Source organism: Pleurodeles waltl, chromosome 6 (genome assembly GCF_031143425.1).
Source record: "Pleurodeles waltl isolate 20211129_DDA chromosome 6, aPleWal1.hap1.20221129, whole genome shotgun sequence".
NCBI lineage: Eukaryota > Metazoa > Chordata > Amphibia > Caudata > Salamandridae > Pleurodeles > Pleurodeles waltl.
The window spans coordinates 544,550,877-544,568,974 of NC_090445.1; the positions used below are offsets into that span (position 1 = coordinate 544,550,877).

The 18,098-nt window shown below is 48.3% G+C and overlaps 1 protein-coding gene across 3 annotated transcripts in view; it reads left to right on the top strand.

Annotated features, from left to right (window-relative positions):
* The window catches only part of LOC138299967 (5' exonuclease Apollo-like), a 137,109-nt gene that overhangs the window by 24,822 nt on the left and 94,189 nt on the right, over positions 1-18,098 (top strand). Inside the window, exon 1 of one of the 3 annotated variants that reach the window (XM_069238716.1) lies at positions 4,528-4,581. The exons of 1 other annotated variant lie outside the window; for it this stretch is intronic. The gene's annotated coding sequence lies outside the window, so the exon portion shown is untranslated. Of the gene's footprint in view, positions 1-4,527; positions 4,582-14,253; positions 14,370-18,098 lie in introns of those variants that run through there. One more of the 3 variants, XM_069238717.1, reaches the window with a different exon arrangement.

Sequence of the window (18,098 nt, forward strand, 5' to 3'; positions counted from 1 at the left end):
GCTTTTGATTGGCCAGTACGTTGTCTGCTTTCACTTCCTGCTCTCCGTTGATTTGCCATCAGTCGGTGGATTCTGGACCAAGTACTCCTTCTTTCACTCCACAGGTACTTTTTATTTAATGTACACATTACCACTGCCTATGACTGGATCAGCACGTCGTCTCTCCTCCATATGGTTTTTCAGCCTCTTCTCAGGCACTGCTATCTGTCCTTTCTGCTTGTTTTGTTTATCCTAGCTTGCGTAAGAACACTGGCTTTCGGGAAATGGTTGGCGCACGCGGTTTCCCTTGAGGGCCAAGTCGGCATCACTTAACCCTCTGAGTACCCTTCTGGAAGAGGTGTGAAGAGGGACCTACCTTGTGTGCAATGCCTTGTTAAAGATGTATCCGTGAAGTCTTATGACAAGCTGGAAATATCCATCCCCACAGTGCCTGCCAAGCAACCTCATGTTACTCTTGTGGACAGAGCCTGAGCCTGTTTTTATAAACGTCTATTCAAAGTATGTCAGATTTCACCTTTTTTTCCTTCTTAAAGGGGCCCGGTCTCGAATTGTTCACCGTGTGCTTGTTCCGCGAAATGTAATGTGAGTCGACTGTAGCTGTTGGAGAGCAATAAAAGCCGATAAACAGAAGGTGCTCCTTGCACTTGAAGATTTTTTTATGTGATAAAAGCTTCTAGCACCCTCTGTTTGTGCATCCTAAATGCCCTGTTGTCCTCACTTGTCCCCAAGTTCAAAGGCAGAAAATGAAGTACTATCAGAACTGCTTCCATCATGTCCCAAGTTTCTGGTATTGAAAGATAGGGTGACCGGCCGACTCAGGACCGTTACATAACATGCTGAGGCCCACATTGGGTCAATAGGCGCTAGTGACCTAAGTGGTGAAGTAGTTAAAAAAGGCAAGCCTTGAGCAGACGTTTGAAACTGGGTAGGCCCCAAATTGCCATAGGCCCTTAAAGTCTGTACGATTACACTGCAGAGTGGGAGTGGCTAAGATATAGAAATAGACATAAGTGATATAGAAATAGATATCTCCTTCAGGGCTCCTTTAAAGCTGAGGGCCGTGGGAAATCGCTCAATTGCCCACAGGAAGGCATTTGTAAGGGAACCGCAATGCTATGAAGAAGAGCTTTTCCTTCACAAAGAGCCAATGTAGGGATGACCTAACCTCCGACACAGGACCTGTCCTATTTAGTCCCACACTTTGTGCAGTCTGTAGTTTGTACAATAGATCCTCCGGGATAAGAGCAAAGGGAGCTTTTGTGTCCTCCAAGGAAGCATTATGTAAGGCTCCTACTGTCCAGGCAAGGGTGCTGCTAGGTCCCTTGGTGGGTGCGCCACACATGCTTACATATGCCACTGCTGCTCAGTGCGAGCACGCTGCTCTTTAACAAGACAGAGACTGCTCCTGTGCAAGTTTGGCTTGCTTTTGTACAGTTTGAGGTTACTCAAGTGCCTGGCTTGGACAGCGTATCGTTTGTGAGAGCTGGGGCTGCTCAAGTGCCTTTATGTTGTCTGTCCACAAAGCATTATAGTAGTGCGCAACATGTCTAAAATAACATTGACAGTGCCAATAGACCTTGCACAGGCAAACCCTATTGGCTTTGCCAATGCTTGTTTGTGCCTGTGACCAGTACACTGTGCTCCAAAGTATTCTTAAGACTGGCTGTCGGCAGCTTTAGCTGTTAAAGAGTTCATGCTATTGTTAACTGAAACATACTCAAAGGGGGTGCTGGGGTGCTGGGCTTTGGGCCGGCCTCCTCAACCAACAGGTTTGTTTGGGTAAGCCTTCTTAAGCCAGGGCTTGATGAAAGTGTCATTTACATTTTGGCCAGAACAGGTGAGTATTTCTGTCTTGTTTTTGGCTATTAGTTGTCCTTCTTACCTAAATAGTGCTTTCCAGTGCAGTTCATGTCATATTGTTTCCGCCGACCTGCTGATGTTACACCATGTTTTCATTTTCCACCTAAATGGGTGCCACACCGGAAAGTGATTTTGCAACTAAAATTTGGAACTGAGTTTTGCTCATAATTGTTTTTTCACACATACGTTAATGTTACATGGTTTTCGCCTCAAATTCCATGCCATATTGAAGTTCACATTTCACAGATAATGTGACATCTTACACCCACCTTTTCTAGCTACACTTGATAGTTTTGCACCCAAATTCTGACTTTGGACTTTGCACCAAGGGTGATTTGTGCCCCTCAATATGATTTGTTCACCAAAGTATCATCACGATCTTGTTGATGTTGCACCCACAGCTGTTTTCAAACTTCTATAACTGTTGCACCGAGGATATTTTGCACCTAAATGTAATCGTTCGCCTAAAATGATTTTGCAGTTGCAAGTGTTTCCACACTCCTGTTTTTTTACCTAAATTCGATACAACTAAACGAGTTTGCACCTAAGTTTGAGTTTTCCTCAGACCTTCTATTAGAGTCTTGCTTACTTTGCATCCAGAATTATTCTGACCCCCCTAATTGTGTTTTTGAACTTAGGTGTGATTTATTTTTTCCTTTTTTTCTAAACGTTTCCACACTCGTTGATGTTGAACCAAATGTGATTTTGCTTGTGGTGCTGCACTTTTTTTATTCCGTAAGCAGCGCTGGTGCACAGCTAAACCGAGAAATTAATATAGTGCATACATAGGATGCACAGAAAGAGCAGGTTGCACCAAAGACCTGCAAGCATTTGTGTATAGACGTGGTTGCAAGCTCTAGCACTTTAATTCCAGAACTTTGGGATTTGTCAATGCTTGTACGTAAGTGGTCCCTACACTTTGATAAACATGTTTTTAAATAAAGCTATCACAATGAGAAGACATAGGTGAATCTGATTTTTTTTTTACTTTCATGCACAGTAAAAAAAAATTATGACGTTACTTGTGTATGTTTATAATTCTCAAACGAGCCAGGCATTACACACAGTATGTGATGCATTTCATGATGTGTGGCTTATTTTGAATTTGGAAACATTCAGGTTGGCTCCAGTTTGGGCGTTTATTTTCAATAGCCGGCCTTGCACTTAAACCTTGCTACATAAATCATCGTCTTCGTGGCAGGGGTGCGTTTCCTGATGTGTAACCGAACTGCTATTTTGAGTATGTGCAGGAAGTATTGAAGAAACGCAGATTTGTCAGATTGCTCCCGCTGATCTGGAAAAATCACGTGAGCACTGATTTCCAAGAACTAGAAGGGGTCGGTATCCAGCTGTCATTTAGGTTTGTGTAATGCACATTTTAGCAAAATATGACTCTAGAGACATATCTTTAGTGTTAGTTTTTGGTTGTCAAAAGATTTCGCTGATTACTTAAGCTATATTAGTTAAGCTCATGTTGCACATTAGGCATTCGTTACAGCTTCACTTTTGTTTGGGACCTTTTTTGCCCTGGATTTTGATGATTCCATTGCTGATTAAAGTCTGGTGGTGTTAGTAAACTGTGGTAAGAAACGGGCAGTATGAGGTTATTCGATCTGGTGTTGACGACCTTAAGTATTATAAATCTGTTTTTGTATTCTTGTATTTTTCATGTCTCAGTTTAAAGATAGAGAAATGGAATCATAGTGCCTGCTCCCAGAAATTGGGGCTCTCATGGAATTAAAATGAAAGCTAGTCTACTATGATTCTAGGCCCAGGAGACTACCATGAGAGTGAGAGGCTCTTGCCATCTCCCCACTCTTGCAGTTAATTCATGATCTCCTAAAGATGTGTTTCAGTGAAGCAAAGGTTGTACAGTGGTGGGTTCCCTGCAGAATATAATTTCTCCGTAGTGGACGTGCTCATTTGCTTGGCCCTTTGTTTACCAGCTCATGCTTCAGTGCAGGAGTTACTGGATGGATCAGAGCTGGTGGGAAAGGGGCAAGAGGGGAGATTCTTTTTACTTTCTATTGTGAGACTAGGTTAGTACAGTAAAACATCCTCTCCCTGTTTCACTGTGTTGCTGAAATAGGTTAACTTTAATACATATTATGATCTTGAAAGGTTTGGGTGGGGGTCCAGAAGTGAAATTATTTTTTCCGACTGTCCCTTTTTTGTGTCTGCCTCCTAAATGCTTTCTGTTAACTAGTTTTGTTTGGCTTGCGCGTTGCCCAGTGGATTTGTGTGAATTGATCAGAACTTGTGGGTGGTGGTGCTGTAGGGTTCCGATAGCCATATGCTGTTTTATCTAGAGTGTGTTGGCTGTGTGTTGTGGCTTACCTGTGCATGCGCACTGTTTATTAATAGTAAAGATGGTGTGGTCAAATGGTATTAGGTGCATGTTGATATCAATCCTAGCGGTATATTTATGCAGTGTTGGTATTCTGTCTCAAATACTGTGTTGGAAGTTAACTGTGATATGCCCACTGCATGGCATGTCTGCACAGTGTTTGTTCAGCTGTATAGCTAATTTTATTTCCTGTAAGAAATTCTGTTAGAGTTTAGTGTTGTGGGGACCTGTCATGGAGAGTTAAGGCATATCTGAGACGTTTGGTGCGTGTGTTCTGTTCTACATAAATATTTATTTTACTTTATTTGGATTCTTTGTAGATTACTACTAATTGCCATATGGGGGCCTCACAGCAGGTGTGGATACATTAAGTGGTAAACTTCAACATAGTCCATCCACCAGGACCCAGTGTTGAGGAGCCAGTCAGTCACCCAACAGTGATGGACTGTTCCTGGAGATACACAACAGAGGTCTTTGTCCCTACCACAGTGACAAAGACTTTAAAATGGATGAGACCGTGGGTGAAAGGGCAAAGACTGTCGTGAGCTCTGACTGTTACATTTTGGGCTAATCTGTGGGCCTGGTGCGATACAGATTAGGGGAATCCAGAGCCAAGCCTGTCTGTCCCCCCAAGACATGTTTAGCTTAAGGATCCTTAACTGTGCATCTACACCGCCACAAAATTCTGTCTCTCTGAAGGGTATTTCTGTTCTGATACAGTTTACGGCCCCCAGACAGCTTGACCTTCTTGAGCTAATTACCATACCGCTGCATCTTAAATGCATTTGTTTGATGCCTTCAGCTATAAGTTCAGCTCTGAAGCACTTTGTCAGTTTCGGCATAGTCTTTGTATCCTTGTATTTTTCATGTTTCAATTTAAAGAGAGAAATGGAATCATAGTGCCTGCTCCCAGAAATTGGGGCTCTCATGGAATTAAAATGAAAGCTAGTCTACTATGATTCTAGGCCCAGGAGACTACCATGAGAGTGAGAGGCTCTAGCCATCTCCCCACTCTTGCAGTTAATTCATGATCTCCTAAAGATGTGTTTGTTAGAGAAGCAAAGGTTGTACAATGGTGGGTTCCCTGCAGAATATCATTGCTCCGTAGTGGACGTGCTCATTTGCTTGGCCCTTTGTTTACCAGCTCATGCTTCAGTGCAGGAGTTACTGGATGGATCAGAGCTGGTGGGAAAGTGGTAAGAGGGGCGATTCTTTTTACTTTCCATTGTGAGACTAGGTTTCTATTAGTACAGTAAAACATCCCCTCCCTGTTTCACTGTGTTGCTGAAATAGATTGACTTTAATATATATTATGATCTTGATTGGTTCGAGTGGCGAGCCAGAAGTGAAATTATTTTTTCCGACTGTTTCCCTCTTTTGTGTCTGCCTCCTAAATGTTTTATTCAGGCTCCTCTCTCTCTTTTACCACCCACATTGTCCCTACTGCTCACAATTGCTGCTTTAAGCTTCACAATCTTTAAAAAGTTTAAGCTTTTCTTGCTTTAGATACTACAAAAATGAAAATACTACATACATGTTTCTATACTCTTTATCACCTCCTATTTTGACTACTTTTCTCTTTTACTTGCATTTACTGCTGTTCATTTTCCGATATTTTTAATTCTTCTATTAGGTTCGTCCGACATGTTATTTTGTATTCTTGCCGTAGTCGTTAATTGTATTTATGACCTAAGTTCTTCAGAGAGCATTGTTTTTTTTCTCCTGCTTCTCAGACACTGCAACTTATTGCTCCTTTCTATTTGTGATGACTGGAACTTTGGGGGTCATTACAACATTGGCGGTAAAAGGCGCTTACCGCCATGCAGAAGACCGCCAATACACCGCGGCGGCGGAGGCGGTAGTCCGCCACAGCTATTATGACACACATCTTGGAATCGGCCGAAATTCAGACACCCACACAACAGCGCCACACCAAAGGTCAGTGATAAACTGGCGGAAACAAATCCTCTACCTCCACACCAACAGAAACACACCCATGCTATTACGACCCACGAATCCACGCGGCGGTCTTTCAACTGCGGTATTCCATTGGCGGTACACACCGCCGCGCTCAAAATACACACACATCTCCAAAACACCGCCACATTGGACAATTGCAAATACACACACCTGACACACATACAAACACCACTCCCACACACCCAACACTATATAACACACACACCCACATCACCCACAAACCCCTAGGACCAAAAATCTATCACGAACGAAGGCCACAGAGATAGCACAGAATAGACAATCCCCATCACACAGAGGCAAACAACACCATCACCCACACAACATCCACGCACAAAACACCACACACCACTACACTCACCACACTCATCACCACATACACCACATCACACACACCACCCCATGGCACGCCAAAGACACCCCCGCTTCTCTGAGGAGGAGCTCAGGGTCATGGTGGAGGAAATCGTACGGGTAGAGCCACAGCTATTTGGCTCACAGGTACAGCACACATCAATAGCCAGGAAGATGGAGTTAATGGCGCAGAATAGTGGACAGGGTGAACGCCGTGGGACAGCACCCAAGAAATAGGGAGGACATCATAAAGAGGTGGAACAACCTACGGGGGAAGGTGCGTTCAACGGTCTCCAGGCACAACATCACGGTGCAGCGGACTGGCGGCGGACCCCCACCTCCTTCCCCACAACTAACAACATGGGAGGAGCAAGTCCTGACCATCTTGCATCCTGAGGGCCTCGGAGGAGTCGGTGGAGGATGGGACACTGGTAAGTCAAATCTTAACTATCATATCCCCCACCCTACCTGCATGCTATCACAACCCCCCACCCCACCCCCTCCCCTATCACTCCAAATCCTCACTAATGTACCCATACCACAAACCACCCATCCCAACACCATGCCCTGCATGACACAACTAAGCATGGACACCCATCACTAAAGCATGCCCACTGCACATACCCATAACACCCCCCAACCATCATCACACAAGCCCCCACACAGGAATGCCTGCACTGTGAAACCGTAATGGAAGGGTACAACTCAGTCACCAAATAGTGATTGAAATCGACAAACATGACAGAGGTAGACGTGTGAAAGTTAATGTAATTTGAAATCCGAAAATGTTCTCACCTGTGTCTCACTGGAAGTATTGCTGTATGACTGACTCCCTGTTGTCGTTGTCTTCTTCATCAGCTTCATCCTAATCACTGTCCACAGGCTCCACAGACTCTACAGCTGCTACAACACCGTCATCTGGATCATCCTCCTGCAGAAAAGGCACCTGGCGTCGTAAAGCCAAATTATGGAGCATGGAGCAGGCGATGATGATCTCGCACACCTTCTTCGGTGAGTAGAATAGGGATCCACCTGTCATATGGAGGCACCTGAACCTGGCCCTCAGGAGGCTGAAGGTGCGTTCGATCACCCTCCTAGTCCGCCCATGGGCTTCATTGTACCGTTCCTCTGCCCTGGTCCTGAGATTCCTCACTGGGGTCAATAGCCAGGAAAGGTTGGGGTAACCAGAGTCCCCCAATAGCCATACACGGTGCCTTTGGAGTTCATCCATCATATCAGGGATGCTGCTATTCCGCAGGATGTAGGTGTCATGCACTGAGCCAGGGAACATAGCATTTACCTGCAAGATGTACTGGTCTGCCAAACAGACCATCTGGACATTCATGGAATGATAACTCTTCCTGTTCCTGTACACCTGTTCACTCCTGTGGGAGGGGGGCCAGAGCTACATGGGTCCCATCAATGGCACCTATGACGTTGGGGATATGTCCAAGGGCATAGAAGTCACCTTTCACTGTAGGCAAATCCTCCACCTCAGGGAAAATGATGTATCTCCTTACGGGTTTCAGCAGGACAGACAACACTCTGGACAACACGTTGGAAAACATAGGCTGGGACATCCCTGATGCCATGGCCACTGTTGTTTGAAATGACCCACTTGCAAGGAAATGGAGCACTGACAGCACCTGCACGTCAGGGGGGATTCCAGTCGGATGCCTGATTGGTGACATCAGGTCTGGCTCCACCTTGGTACACAGTTCCTGGATTGTGGCACGGTCAGACCGGTAGGTGACGATGACATGTCTCTCTTCCACTGTCAACAGGTCCACCAGCGGTCAGTACACCAGAGGATTCTGCCATCTTCTCAACTGTCCCAGCTGACGGTGCCTACGAAGGACAACTGCGAAGAATCAGTCATTATTCCTCCAGGTATGTACCCACAGTTACACACAAGACTACACCACTCACAAAACCCTTCCTGTATGTGTGTTGAGTGTAGGCCTAGCTATGTGTGACGCAGTAGTAAATGAAGCCAATGGGCCCCTGAAATGGCGGCTGCCTGACCACTAAACTGGGACAATGGGATTGTGGGGTAACTGCGCTGACGTTGCACACCGTGGCGGTAGGCGGCCGTAGACCGTGACGCAATGCTGCATTGGTTAACATTGGACCCTATGGGTCCCAGGAGCCAATGAACAGGTGCGCCGGAGGTGATGATGCGCACCGCCGCGGACGTCACCGCCATTTTCTATCTGTTCAATCACTAGATACCTGACCTTCGACAGGAGAGGACCTACACTGCAAGTGCTGCTGTGACCTCGGTCTGGAAGCGACGATGGCTGCTGCGTCTGGGGAAAGGGCCCCTGCCTTCACTGCACAGGAGTTTGAGAAACTGGTAGACGGGGTCCTCCCCCAGTACACGCTACTCTACGGTCCTCCATACCAACAGGTTAGTACACAGGGAGCACGTTGTATGGCCTATGCCTGGGTGGAGAAGGCTAGTTGGAAGAGGGAAGGGGGCAGAGTGAAAAGAACAACAATGCATGGGAATGAATGGGCCACATGGCCAGAGTAGGGAGGGGGCCACTCATAACGACGGTGCAGTTGGTAATGAATGTTCCTCTTCCCCTGTGCATGTCATATAGGTCAGCGCCCACCAGAAGAGGGACATTTGGCGTGCCATCGCCAAGGACGTCGGGACCCTGCGGTCCCACCAGAGACGGGGCACCCACTGCCGTAAGAGATGGGAGGACATTTGCGCCGCTGCAGCAAGAAGACGGTGGAGGCTCAGCTGGGGATTGCCTCCCAACGTGGGAGGGGTGCCCATCGCACCATGACCCCCCTGATGTTCCGGATCCTGGCGGTGGCCTACCCGGAGTTGGATGGGCGCTTGAGGGCATCACAGCAGACACAAGGGGGTGAGTACAACCAAATTATGCTGACTTTGCGTGCAGTGGAGGTGTCTGGGTGGGGGAGGTGGGCTGTGGGTGTTCCTAGGCCAGGGCGAGTAAGGTAGGCAAGGCCCCTCCGTAATGTAGGCCATGTGGCACTCTACCCCACCTCAGCAGAGTGCCAAGTCGAGGTACAGTTGTCCCTGTGGCATCCATGTGCGCAGATGTCCACCATAGCCACGTAGGCCTTATCCCAGAAATTGCATGTTCAGAGGGCAGGAGCACGGCGTAATGCAGGGGGCTGCTGCGTCTGTCTTGTCCGCCAACGGTAGCGGTAATCCATGCACTAAAACTCTTTCTTCTGTCTCCCCCCCCCTTTTTCTGCTCTCCCTGTCCTTCTGTATATCAGCATCAACAGGCAGAGGTACAGTGGCACCGGAGCACGAGGGAGCTGCATCCCACATGGCCATGGAGGGCCACACCACGGACTCTGAATGCATCAGTGGGACGGAGGGCGAGGGGAGCTTCACGTCGGCCACCGGATCACCAAGCAGCGACACGGACTCGTTCGCCGATGGGGGGCTCCCTTGTGGTGGCGGCACCATCTGTGCCCCCCACCTCTACAGGTACAGCCGCCACCTCCCCTACCAGCACCGCCCTCCCAACAGCCCCTCAGCGTTCGCCCCGTGCCAACTCACCCAGGAGGGTGGGCATCACCTTTTCCCCAGGCACCTCAGGCCCTGCCCCAGTCACCCCTGCTGCCCTCAGTGAGGAGGCCATTGACCTCCTCAGGTCACTCACTGTTGGGCAGTCTACCATTGTGAATGCCATCCAGGGTGTAGAACGAGAGTTGCAACACGGTAATGCATTCCTGGAGGGCATTCATTCTGGTCAGGCTGTCCTTCAGCGAACCCTGCAATCTCTGGCCTCAGCACTGATGGCAGCCGTTGTCCCTGTGTCTAGCCTCCCCCCTCCAACTTCCTCCACCCAGACCCAATCTCCTGTACCCCAGCCCATCCCAAGCACACCATCAGACCAGCATGCACACAAGTCAACACACACCAGTAGCTCAAGCAAACATAGGCACCACACACACCACAGGCACTCACACAAGCCTCACCCACGTACAGACATAGCAACATCCACTGCCTCCACTGTGTCCCCTCCTCCTCTTCTCCCTCCTCCCTCCCAGTTTCGTCTACACACACACACCTGCATGCACCACATCTACAGGCACCATGAATCGCACAAGGAGACCCAGCACAACAAGCCGCTCACCTGCACTCACCACCTCCACTCCCATTTACATGTCCCCTGTGTCCTCTCCCAGTGTGTCTGTGACGCCCCCTCCCAAAGTACACAAACGCCGGCAATCACTCACCCAACATCCATCCACCTTACGACAGCCTCCAGTACCTGCACCTGCACCCAAAACAGCTAAAGTGACACCTCCTACAACCACCTCCTCTTCCTCCACTCCCCTCCAGCTACTCATCCCAGTGTTCGTCAGAAACTGTCCCTCTGTAAAGTTGACCTTTTTGCCCCCACCCTCCCCTCCAATTCATCAGTCCTGTCGTAGCGCCTCAGCCAAAAAGCCTCCAATACCAGTGGTGCCTGTTCAAGGTTTGTGGAGTGCACCAGCCACCAGGGCAGGCAGTATGACCCGGAGCCAAGGCACTGGTAGCCCACCCCCTATAAAGGCTTTAAAATTGGAGAGTGGACGACGGGACCGTGTTAAGAGTCCTGGTGGGAAAACAACTGACATGGGTTCCAAGGGGATTGGAGAGTCAGCTGTGACTCCACCAAAGGTGGGGAAGGGCCAGGGGAAGTCTGCCCAGCCGGTTGTGAGTGTCACGGCGGAGAAGTGCGCCATCATTTCCGGCGGTCGCGACACAACCGCCAGCACCGTCGTCACTGGTCCAGAGACCACCGCCAGAGTCACAGCCCAGGAGGGCCCAAGTATCGTCACTGGCCCTGAGACCACCGCCGGAGTCACAGCCCAGGAGGGCCCAAGTATCGTCACTGGTCAGGAGACCACCGCCGGAGTCACAGCCCAGGAGGGCCCAAGTATCGTCACTGGTCAGGAGACCACCGCCGGAGTCACAGCCCAGGAGGGCCCAAGTATCGTCACTGGTCAGGAGACCACCGCCAGAGTCACAGCCCAGGAGGGCCCAAGTATCGTCACTGGTCAGGAGACCACCGCCGGAGTCACAGCCCAGGAGGGCCCAAGTATCGTCACTGGTCCTGAGACCACCGACACCGCCGGAGTCAGTGCTCTGGAGGGCCCCGGCTGCCACAGCCCCGCTGGCCAATGATGGAACGTCATGCCACACACCAATTCCCAGTGTAGAGAACGTCATGCCACACACCAATTCCCAGTGTAGAGAACGTCATGCCACACACCAATGTCCATATCAGAACCGCCATGTCAAAGCACCGCTGAACAGAGCAAAGACCGCCATGTCAAAGCACCGCTGAACACGGCAAAGACCGCCATGTCAAAGCACAGCTGAACACGGCAAAGACCGCCATGTCAAAGCACCGCTGAACAGGGCAAAGACCGCCATGGCAAAGCACCGCTGAACATGGCATAGACCGCCATGGCAAAGCACCGCTGAACAGGGCAAAGACCGCCATGGCAAAGCACCGCTGAACAGGGCAAAGACCGCCATGGCAAAGCACCGCTGAACAGTCCTGAACCGACATGGCAAAGCACCGCTGAACAGGGCAAAGACCACCATGGCACAGCACCGCTGAACAGTCCTGAACCGCCATGTCAAAGCACCGCTGAACAGGGCAAAGACCGGCATGGCAAAGCACCGCTGAAGAGGGCAAAGACCGCCATGGCAAAGCACAGCTGAACAGGGCAAAGACCGCCATGGCAAAGCACAGCTGAACAGGGCAAAGACCGCCATGGCAAAGCACCGCTGAACAGTTCTGAACCGCCATGTCAAAGCACCGCTGAACAGGGCAAAGACCGCCATGTCAAAGCACAGCTGAACAGGGCAAAGACCGCCATGGCAAAGCACTGCTGAACAGTCCTGAACTGCCATGGCAAAGCACCGCTGAACAGGGCAAAGACCGCCATGTCAAAGCACCGCTGAACAGGGCAAAGACCGCCATGGCAAAGCACCGCTGAACAGGGCAAAGACCGCCATGGCAAAGCACCGCTGAACAGGGCAAAGACCGCCATGTCAAAGCACCCCTGAAATGGGCAAAGACCACCATGGCAAAGCACCGCTGAACAGTCCTGAACCGCCATGGCAAAGCACCACTGAACAGGGCAAGGACCGCCATGGCAAAGCACCGCTGAACAGTCCTGAACCGCCATGTCAAAGCACCGCTAAACAGGGCAAAGACCGCCATGTCAAAGCACAGCTGAACAGGGCAAAGACCGCCATGGCAAAGCACCGCTGAACAGTCCTGAACTGCCATCGTAAAGCACCGCTGAACAGGGCAAAGACCGCCATGTCAAAGCACCGCTGAACATGGCAAAGACCGCCATGGCAAAGCACCGCTGAACAGGGCGAAGACCAGCGGTGCTTTGCCATGGCGGTCTTCGCCCTGTTCAGCGGTGCTTTGCCATGGCGGTCTTTGCCATGTTCAGCGGTGCTTTGACATGGCGAACAGGGCAAAGACCGGCATGTCAAAGCACAGCTGAACAGGGCAAAGACCGCCATGGCAAAGCACCACTGAACAGGGCAAAGACCGCCATGTCAAAGCACAGCTGAACAGGGCAAAGACCGCCATGGCAAAGCACAGCTGAACAGGGCAAAGACCGCCATGTCAAAGCACCGCTGAACAGGGCAAAGACCGCCATGTCAAAGCACCGCTGAACAGGGCAAAGACCGCCATGGCAAAGCACCGCTGAACAGTCCTGAACCGCCATGGCAAAGCACTGCTGAACAGGGCAAAGACCGCCATGTCAAAGCACCGCTGAACAGGGCAAAGACTGCCATGGCAAAGCACCGCTGAACAGTCCTGAACCGCCATGGCAAAGCACCGCTGAACAGGGCAAAGACCGCCATGTCAAAGCACCGCTGAACAGGGCAAAGACCGCCATGGCAAAGCACCGCTGAACAGGGCATGCACCGGGTAGGAATGCATGGACCGCCACATCAGGCATCCTTATCCCATGTGCAGCTGGGACAGTGACAGGACAGGCACTTTCACGGGGAGACTCATTTAGTCTGGGCACTAGTCCCCCCCAGTACCAGTGGAGACCTGCATCTACTTGAGAGACTGTGGCTTTGCACTCCCCAGGATGTAACAATGGGCAACCCACCCACTGTAGAGACTTGAGAGACTGTGGCTTTGCACTCCCCAGGATGGCACAGTGGGCAACCCAGCCACTGTAGAGACTTGTTAGACTGTGGCTTTGCACTCCCCAGGATACATCAATGGGCATGGTGCCCCGTCGTGGATCTGGCTTTGCAGTCATCCAGCTGAGGTGCCCCCCCATCCCTTCCCCCTGAGGTGCCTGTAGTATTTCTATCTGATGCCCCGGCAGTGTTCTCTCCGATTGTGGTCAGGTATCGTTTGTGGGCCTTGCCCATGAATTTTTGGACTGTTGGTGCACGGACATTGTTATGTACATATCTGCACTACTTCTCGTATTGTATATAATTATGACTGATTTTCAAATATATATCTGTATATTTTTGTATGACATGTATATTGCCACATTACAATGTTCAACCAAATTTCGCATTGTCTTTTCATTCTTCCGGGGGGGTTGTGGGTTGTTACTGTGGTTTTTTGTGAATGCATTGGTGTGTATGTTGTAATATGCGAGGGTGGGGGTGTTTAGTGTGTGTCCCCCTAACTTTTGCCTCGCCCCTTCCCCGTGTCGTAGGTGCAGTACTCACCGTTGTCTTCTGCGCCTACGTAGCTGTTGGTCGTGGAGGAGCAGGAACACAAGGGCAGGGAGTATTTGGAGTTCTGGGTCCATTGAGTCCTCGTTCCTCGTGGGATGTGTTCAGGTGAGCGTTTTCCCATTGCAAAAGCTGTTTCCGCCGTATTTTTATCCACGGTGAATCCGCCCCGGAAAAGGTGGCGGATTGGTGGGTTGTAATACTGTGGGCGGTACATTGTCTCCCGCCTGTCTGTTGGGGGTGACCGCCGCACTGCTTGTCTGTACCGCCGTGGTGGTCGGAGTGTTAAAGTGGCTGTCTTTGTTGGCGGTTTCCGCCAGGGTCATAATTCCCTTTTTTTGTCCCCCGGCCTGTTTGCGGTATTTCCGTAGCTTTAACACCGTCCGCCAGGGTTGTAATGACCACCTTTATCTCTTAGGCTTCAGATTAAGCATCACATCATTTCATCCGTTTCTTCTCATTAATGTTTTCCCAATTTCACGTTGAGGTTGTACTGTTTGTATTAATTTTAATAGCGCTTTGAAGAAATTGCTTTAAAAATTAAATATAATGAAATTGATAGGATTTGTACTGCTAGGTGAGACGGATGTGCAGACCCAAGACTAGTAGCCTGACTTGCAGAGAGGCAGATCGCTGAAGATCAGAGTCCCAGATAAACTCGGGTCCTTTTCATAACATCTGTATTGAGCCTGCACTGCAGCTGACCTCCTCAATACCTTACGTTATCTGTATCTGCCTTCAGATTTTTTTTCTTTTTTGGCTCTGTATTTAGAGTTTCATTGTCATGTGTGTGGTTGAGCATTCCTATTCTAGATGCATTTTAACCATCTCTTTACCATGTACAGCTCTGGAGGTCTAGATGTTTAAATTATGTTCTTTAACCCTGAAGTTCATCTGCCCTCAGTTCACTTTGGTGCCTCCAGTTCAGTGGTGGCCCCACCATCTTAAAAATACATTTGCATTACCGGTGTATTTTCAAGCAACAAATCCCTATTTGGTCTTGTTGGGAGACTCAGCTAATGCTTTTATGTAGGGTGAAACATCTTTAAAGACTGTGAGAATGATTGGATCTTACAGCTGTCGTCTCCTGAATAGTGTTATGCTGGATGCTAGCTGCTGGATCACCAGTGGCCCTTGATCATTTTGCACCAAGACTTTCTCTGAACTGACCTTTACCTTGTAAGTCCCCCCCTCCCATCTTTCACTTGAATGAGATACTTGCTCTTGTTTTGGTGGTGGGCATTTGGCAGATGTATTAGTGGGCATTTTTTTGCTGTGAGCTCCATAGTAAGGTCTCAAACTCACTGGGTTGTCTAGCTTTGTATCCAGGCCACATCCACTACAACAGAATCCCCACATATCATGTTGAACTGAGAACATAGTAGTTTTCTGTGTATCTGCCCTAGTGACTGAAATCTGCTTATAAACATTGTGGAAAACCTTATAAGTCTTGAAGCAGTTAGAGTTTGCCCAGTGCCTTGTAGAACAGAGTTTTCCATTGGAGTCAACGTTATGTTCAAATGTAACAGGAACATTCTATAAAAATCTGAAGGTGCTAATACCTTTTATATAGTATAATTTCTAATTGTCCAAATTCATATACATGCTCAAAACGTATTCTTGTTTAAGGTTGTTGCCCTGATTGAACATAGTTTATGGTGGTGTTTACATATTAATTCTGAATCTGGAGTTTCTAACCATATTAACTCTTTGATTAATGTTTGACTGTTCTGCTTCGCTACCCCCGGAGAGTCAAGGGGCGCAGGAGGGAGTAATTTGGTTATGCTGTTGAACCTGAGATACTAGCGAGTGATAAAATGATAAATAAATGACTTGTTTCTTATGTATGGTCTTACGACTTATGGGCAACTGATGCCGCTACGCAGGGTTGAGGGATGCATATTATGTTAGTAGCTTTTTTTGTTATGTAGTGTGCTTATTGGTTTTGGTTAGTTCCTCTGTAGCTGTGCGTAATGCAGTCTTATTGCAGAGACTATGTTCCTGGCATTGCTGACCTCTTATATGTTTTACTGGAGTTGTAGGCTTGCTGTGGGCATGCGTTTGTGACATATTACACCTGTCTCAGTCCTGCTATCTGACCACGTAGCTTTGGCTTGGCTGGAGAGTTATGTTCAAGCTGTTTTTTTTTTTTTTTTTTTGGTTTCTGTGATTGTGTTAACTTTGGTACCATCTGACATCTTTCTAGCCAGCCCTAGCATCAAACCTGTTCCTCTGTTTTATTGGAAGACTCTTTGTACTAGGCATAAAAGTTCCAGTGTCATGCTGTTTTCTTCCCCTGCTTTAATTTGTTCCCTGGCATCCGTGTGGGTAGAGAGGATTTACACAGTTAAACACTCCAGATCCCCTCTTCTTGCTTGATACATGTGCTTGCATGGCCCAGAGTAGTGGAAACATTGTGATGAAGCTAAAGGACTTGGGGGTTACAGCCTGCCTTCTCTTTATAAGAGCTCAAGACTGAGGACAGGGATAAGTTTGAACGGGGTGAGGCCATCACACTCTGACCTTGGCTGATGGCCTCTATCATCTGCATTTTAGACTTTACCCTTTGCTGTTAATGCTCCAGTGAGACCCTGGATGTGTATGCCTGAGGAGGGTTGTGTAAGGGCATTTAACCTTGGTTCAGTCTGGGGACCTGTTACTCTGGGAATATCGTTAATTTTCACCTATAATGTTTCTTCTATTTTCACTATTCAGCGAATGGACACCCTAGGCTGACACTTTTTAACAAATCGTTGTAACATAACATACTTAACTATTTCCCAGTTCAAGAAAACGATGCTGTTAGCATGATGGTGTTGGTAAAAGAGCAGGGACTATAGACACCTTTTTTCCTTGTAAGTTAATAACCCGCCAGAAAGCACTGTTTCAGCTCTGTACCACATCTAGAGCGTTCTGGGACACCTTACGCACACAGGAGCACACCTTTGAACAAAATAATGTCCAGATTAAGCCTGATATTTAATTTTATAATGAGGAATGCATCCACCGATTCTGTAAATTCATTTTTTGTGAATATAGAACAAGTGGCACTGAAGATCAATTTAAGCACACAAATATCTTTGGGAATTGGGTACCTTAGTGGGTTACAGATGTTAAGAGGGTTGTGTAGGTGTTCTGCAATTTGATGCAGTGCTCCTATTGCTACTTAATGTTTCTCTGTCCCCACTTACAGAAATTGTTGACACTTTCAACCTCACTTGATACAGCTAAACCGACAACACCCAGATCATCCATAAGATGGACTTATCCAGTGCTTGAGTTCAGTAGACAGTTGGATGTTTAAAAAACAAACAAAAAAGTATCTGAAACTCAGCTCCTCAAACACCGAGATCCTCACCTATGCAGCATGGTGGAACTACAATTGCATCATGGACCTTAGGAAATTGGACCACCACTAAACACCTCTACACAAGTGAAGAATCCTGGGGCAATAATGGACTCCAAAATCCCAGTTTCCAACCACACATTAACTAGGTAACCAAAATGCTTTCTATTTCATGAGAGGCCTTTGCAGGATTTTGCCACATGTGGGTTGTTGTTGGAGGCTTCTGGCATTAAAAGATCTACTTTTGCCACTCATAGACTAAGCCCGTAGACTACAAGCGTGTCTCCCCAGAAGCCTAATAATTTTAAACTGACCCAGAATGTTGCAGCAAGGCTAGGCAGCAGGTGTGATGACTTTATTCATGCTCTCAAAGCCTAGTACTAGCTCCAGGTGGCCTGAAGTATAGCATTCAAAGCCCTCTACATGACTTATGGGCAAGCAAAGTAAGAGAACCCTTCTTTTGAAATTCAGAGTGGCACCTCTCCTGATTA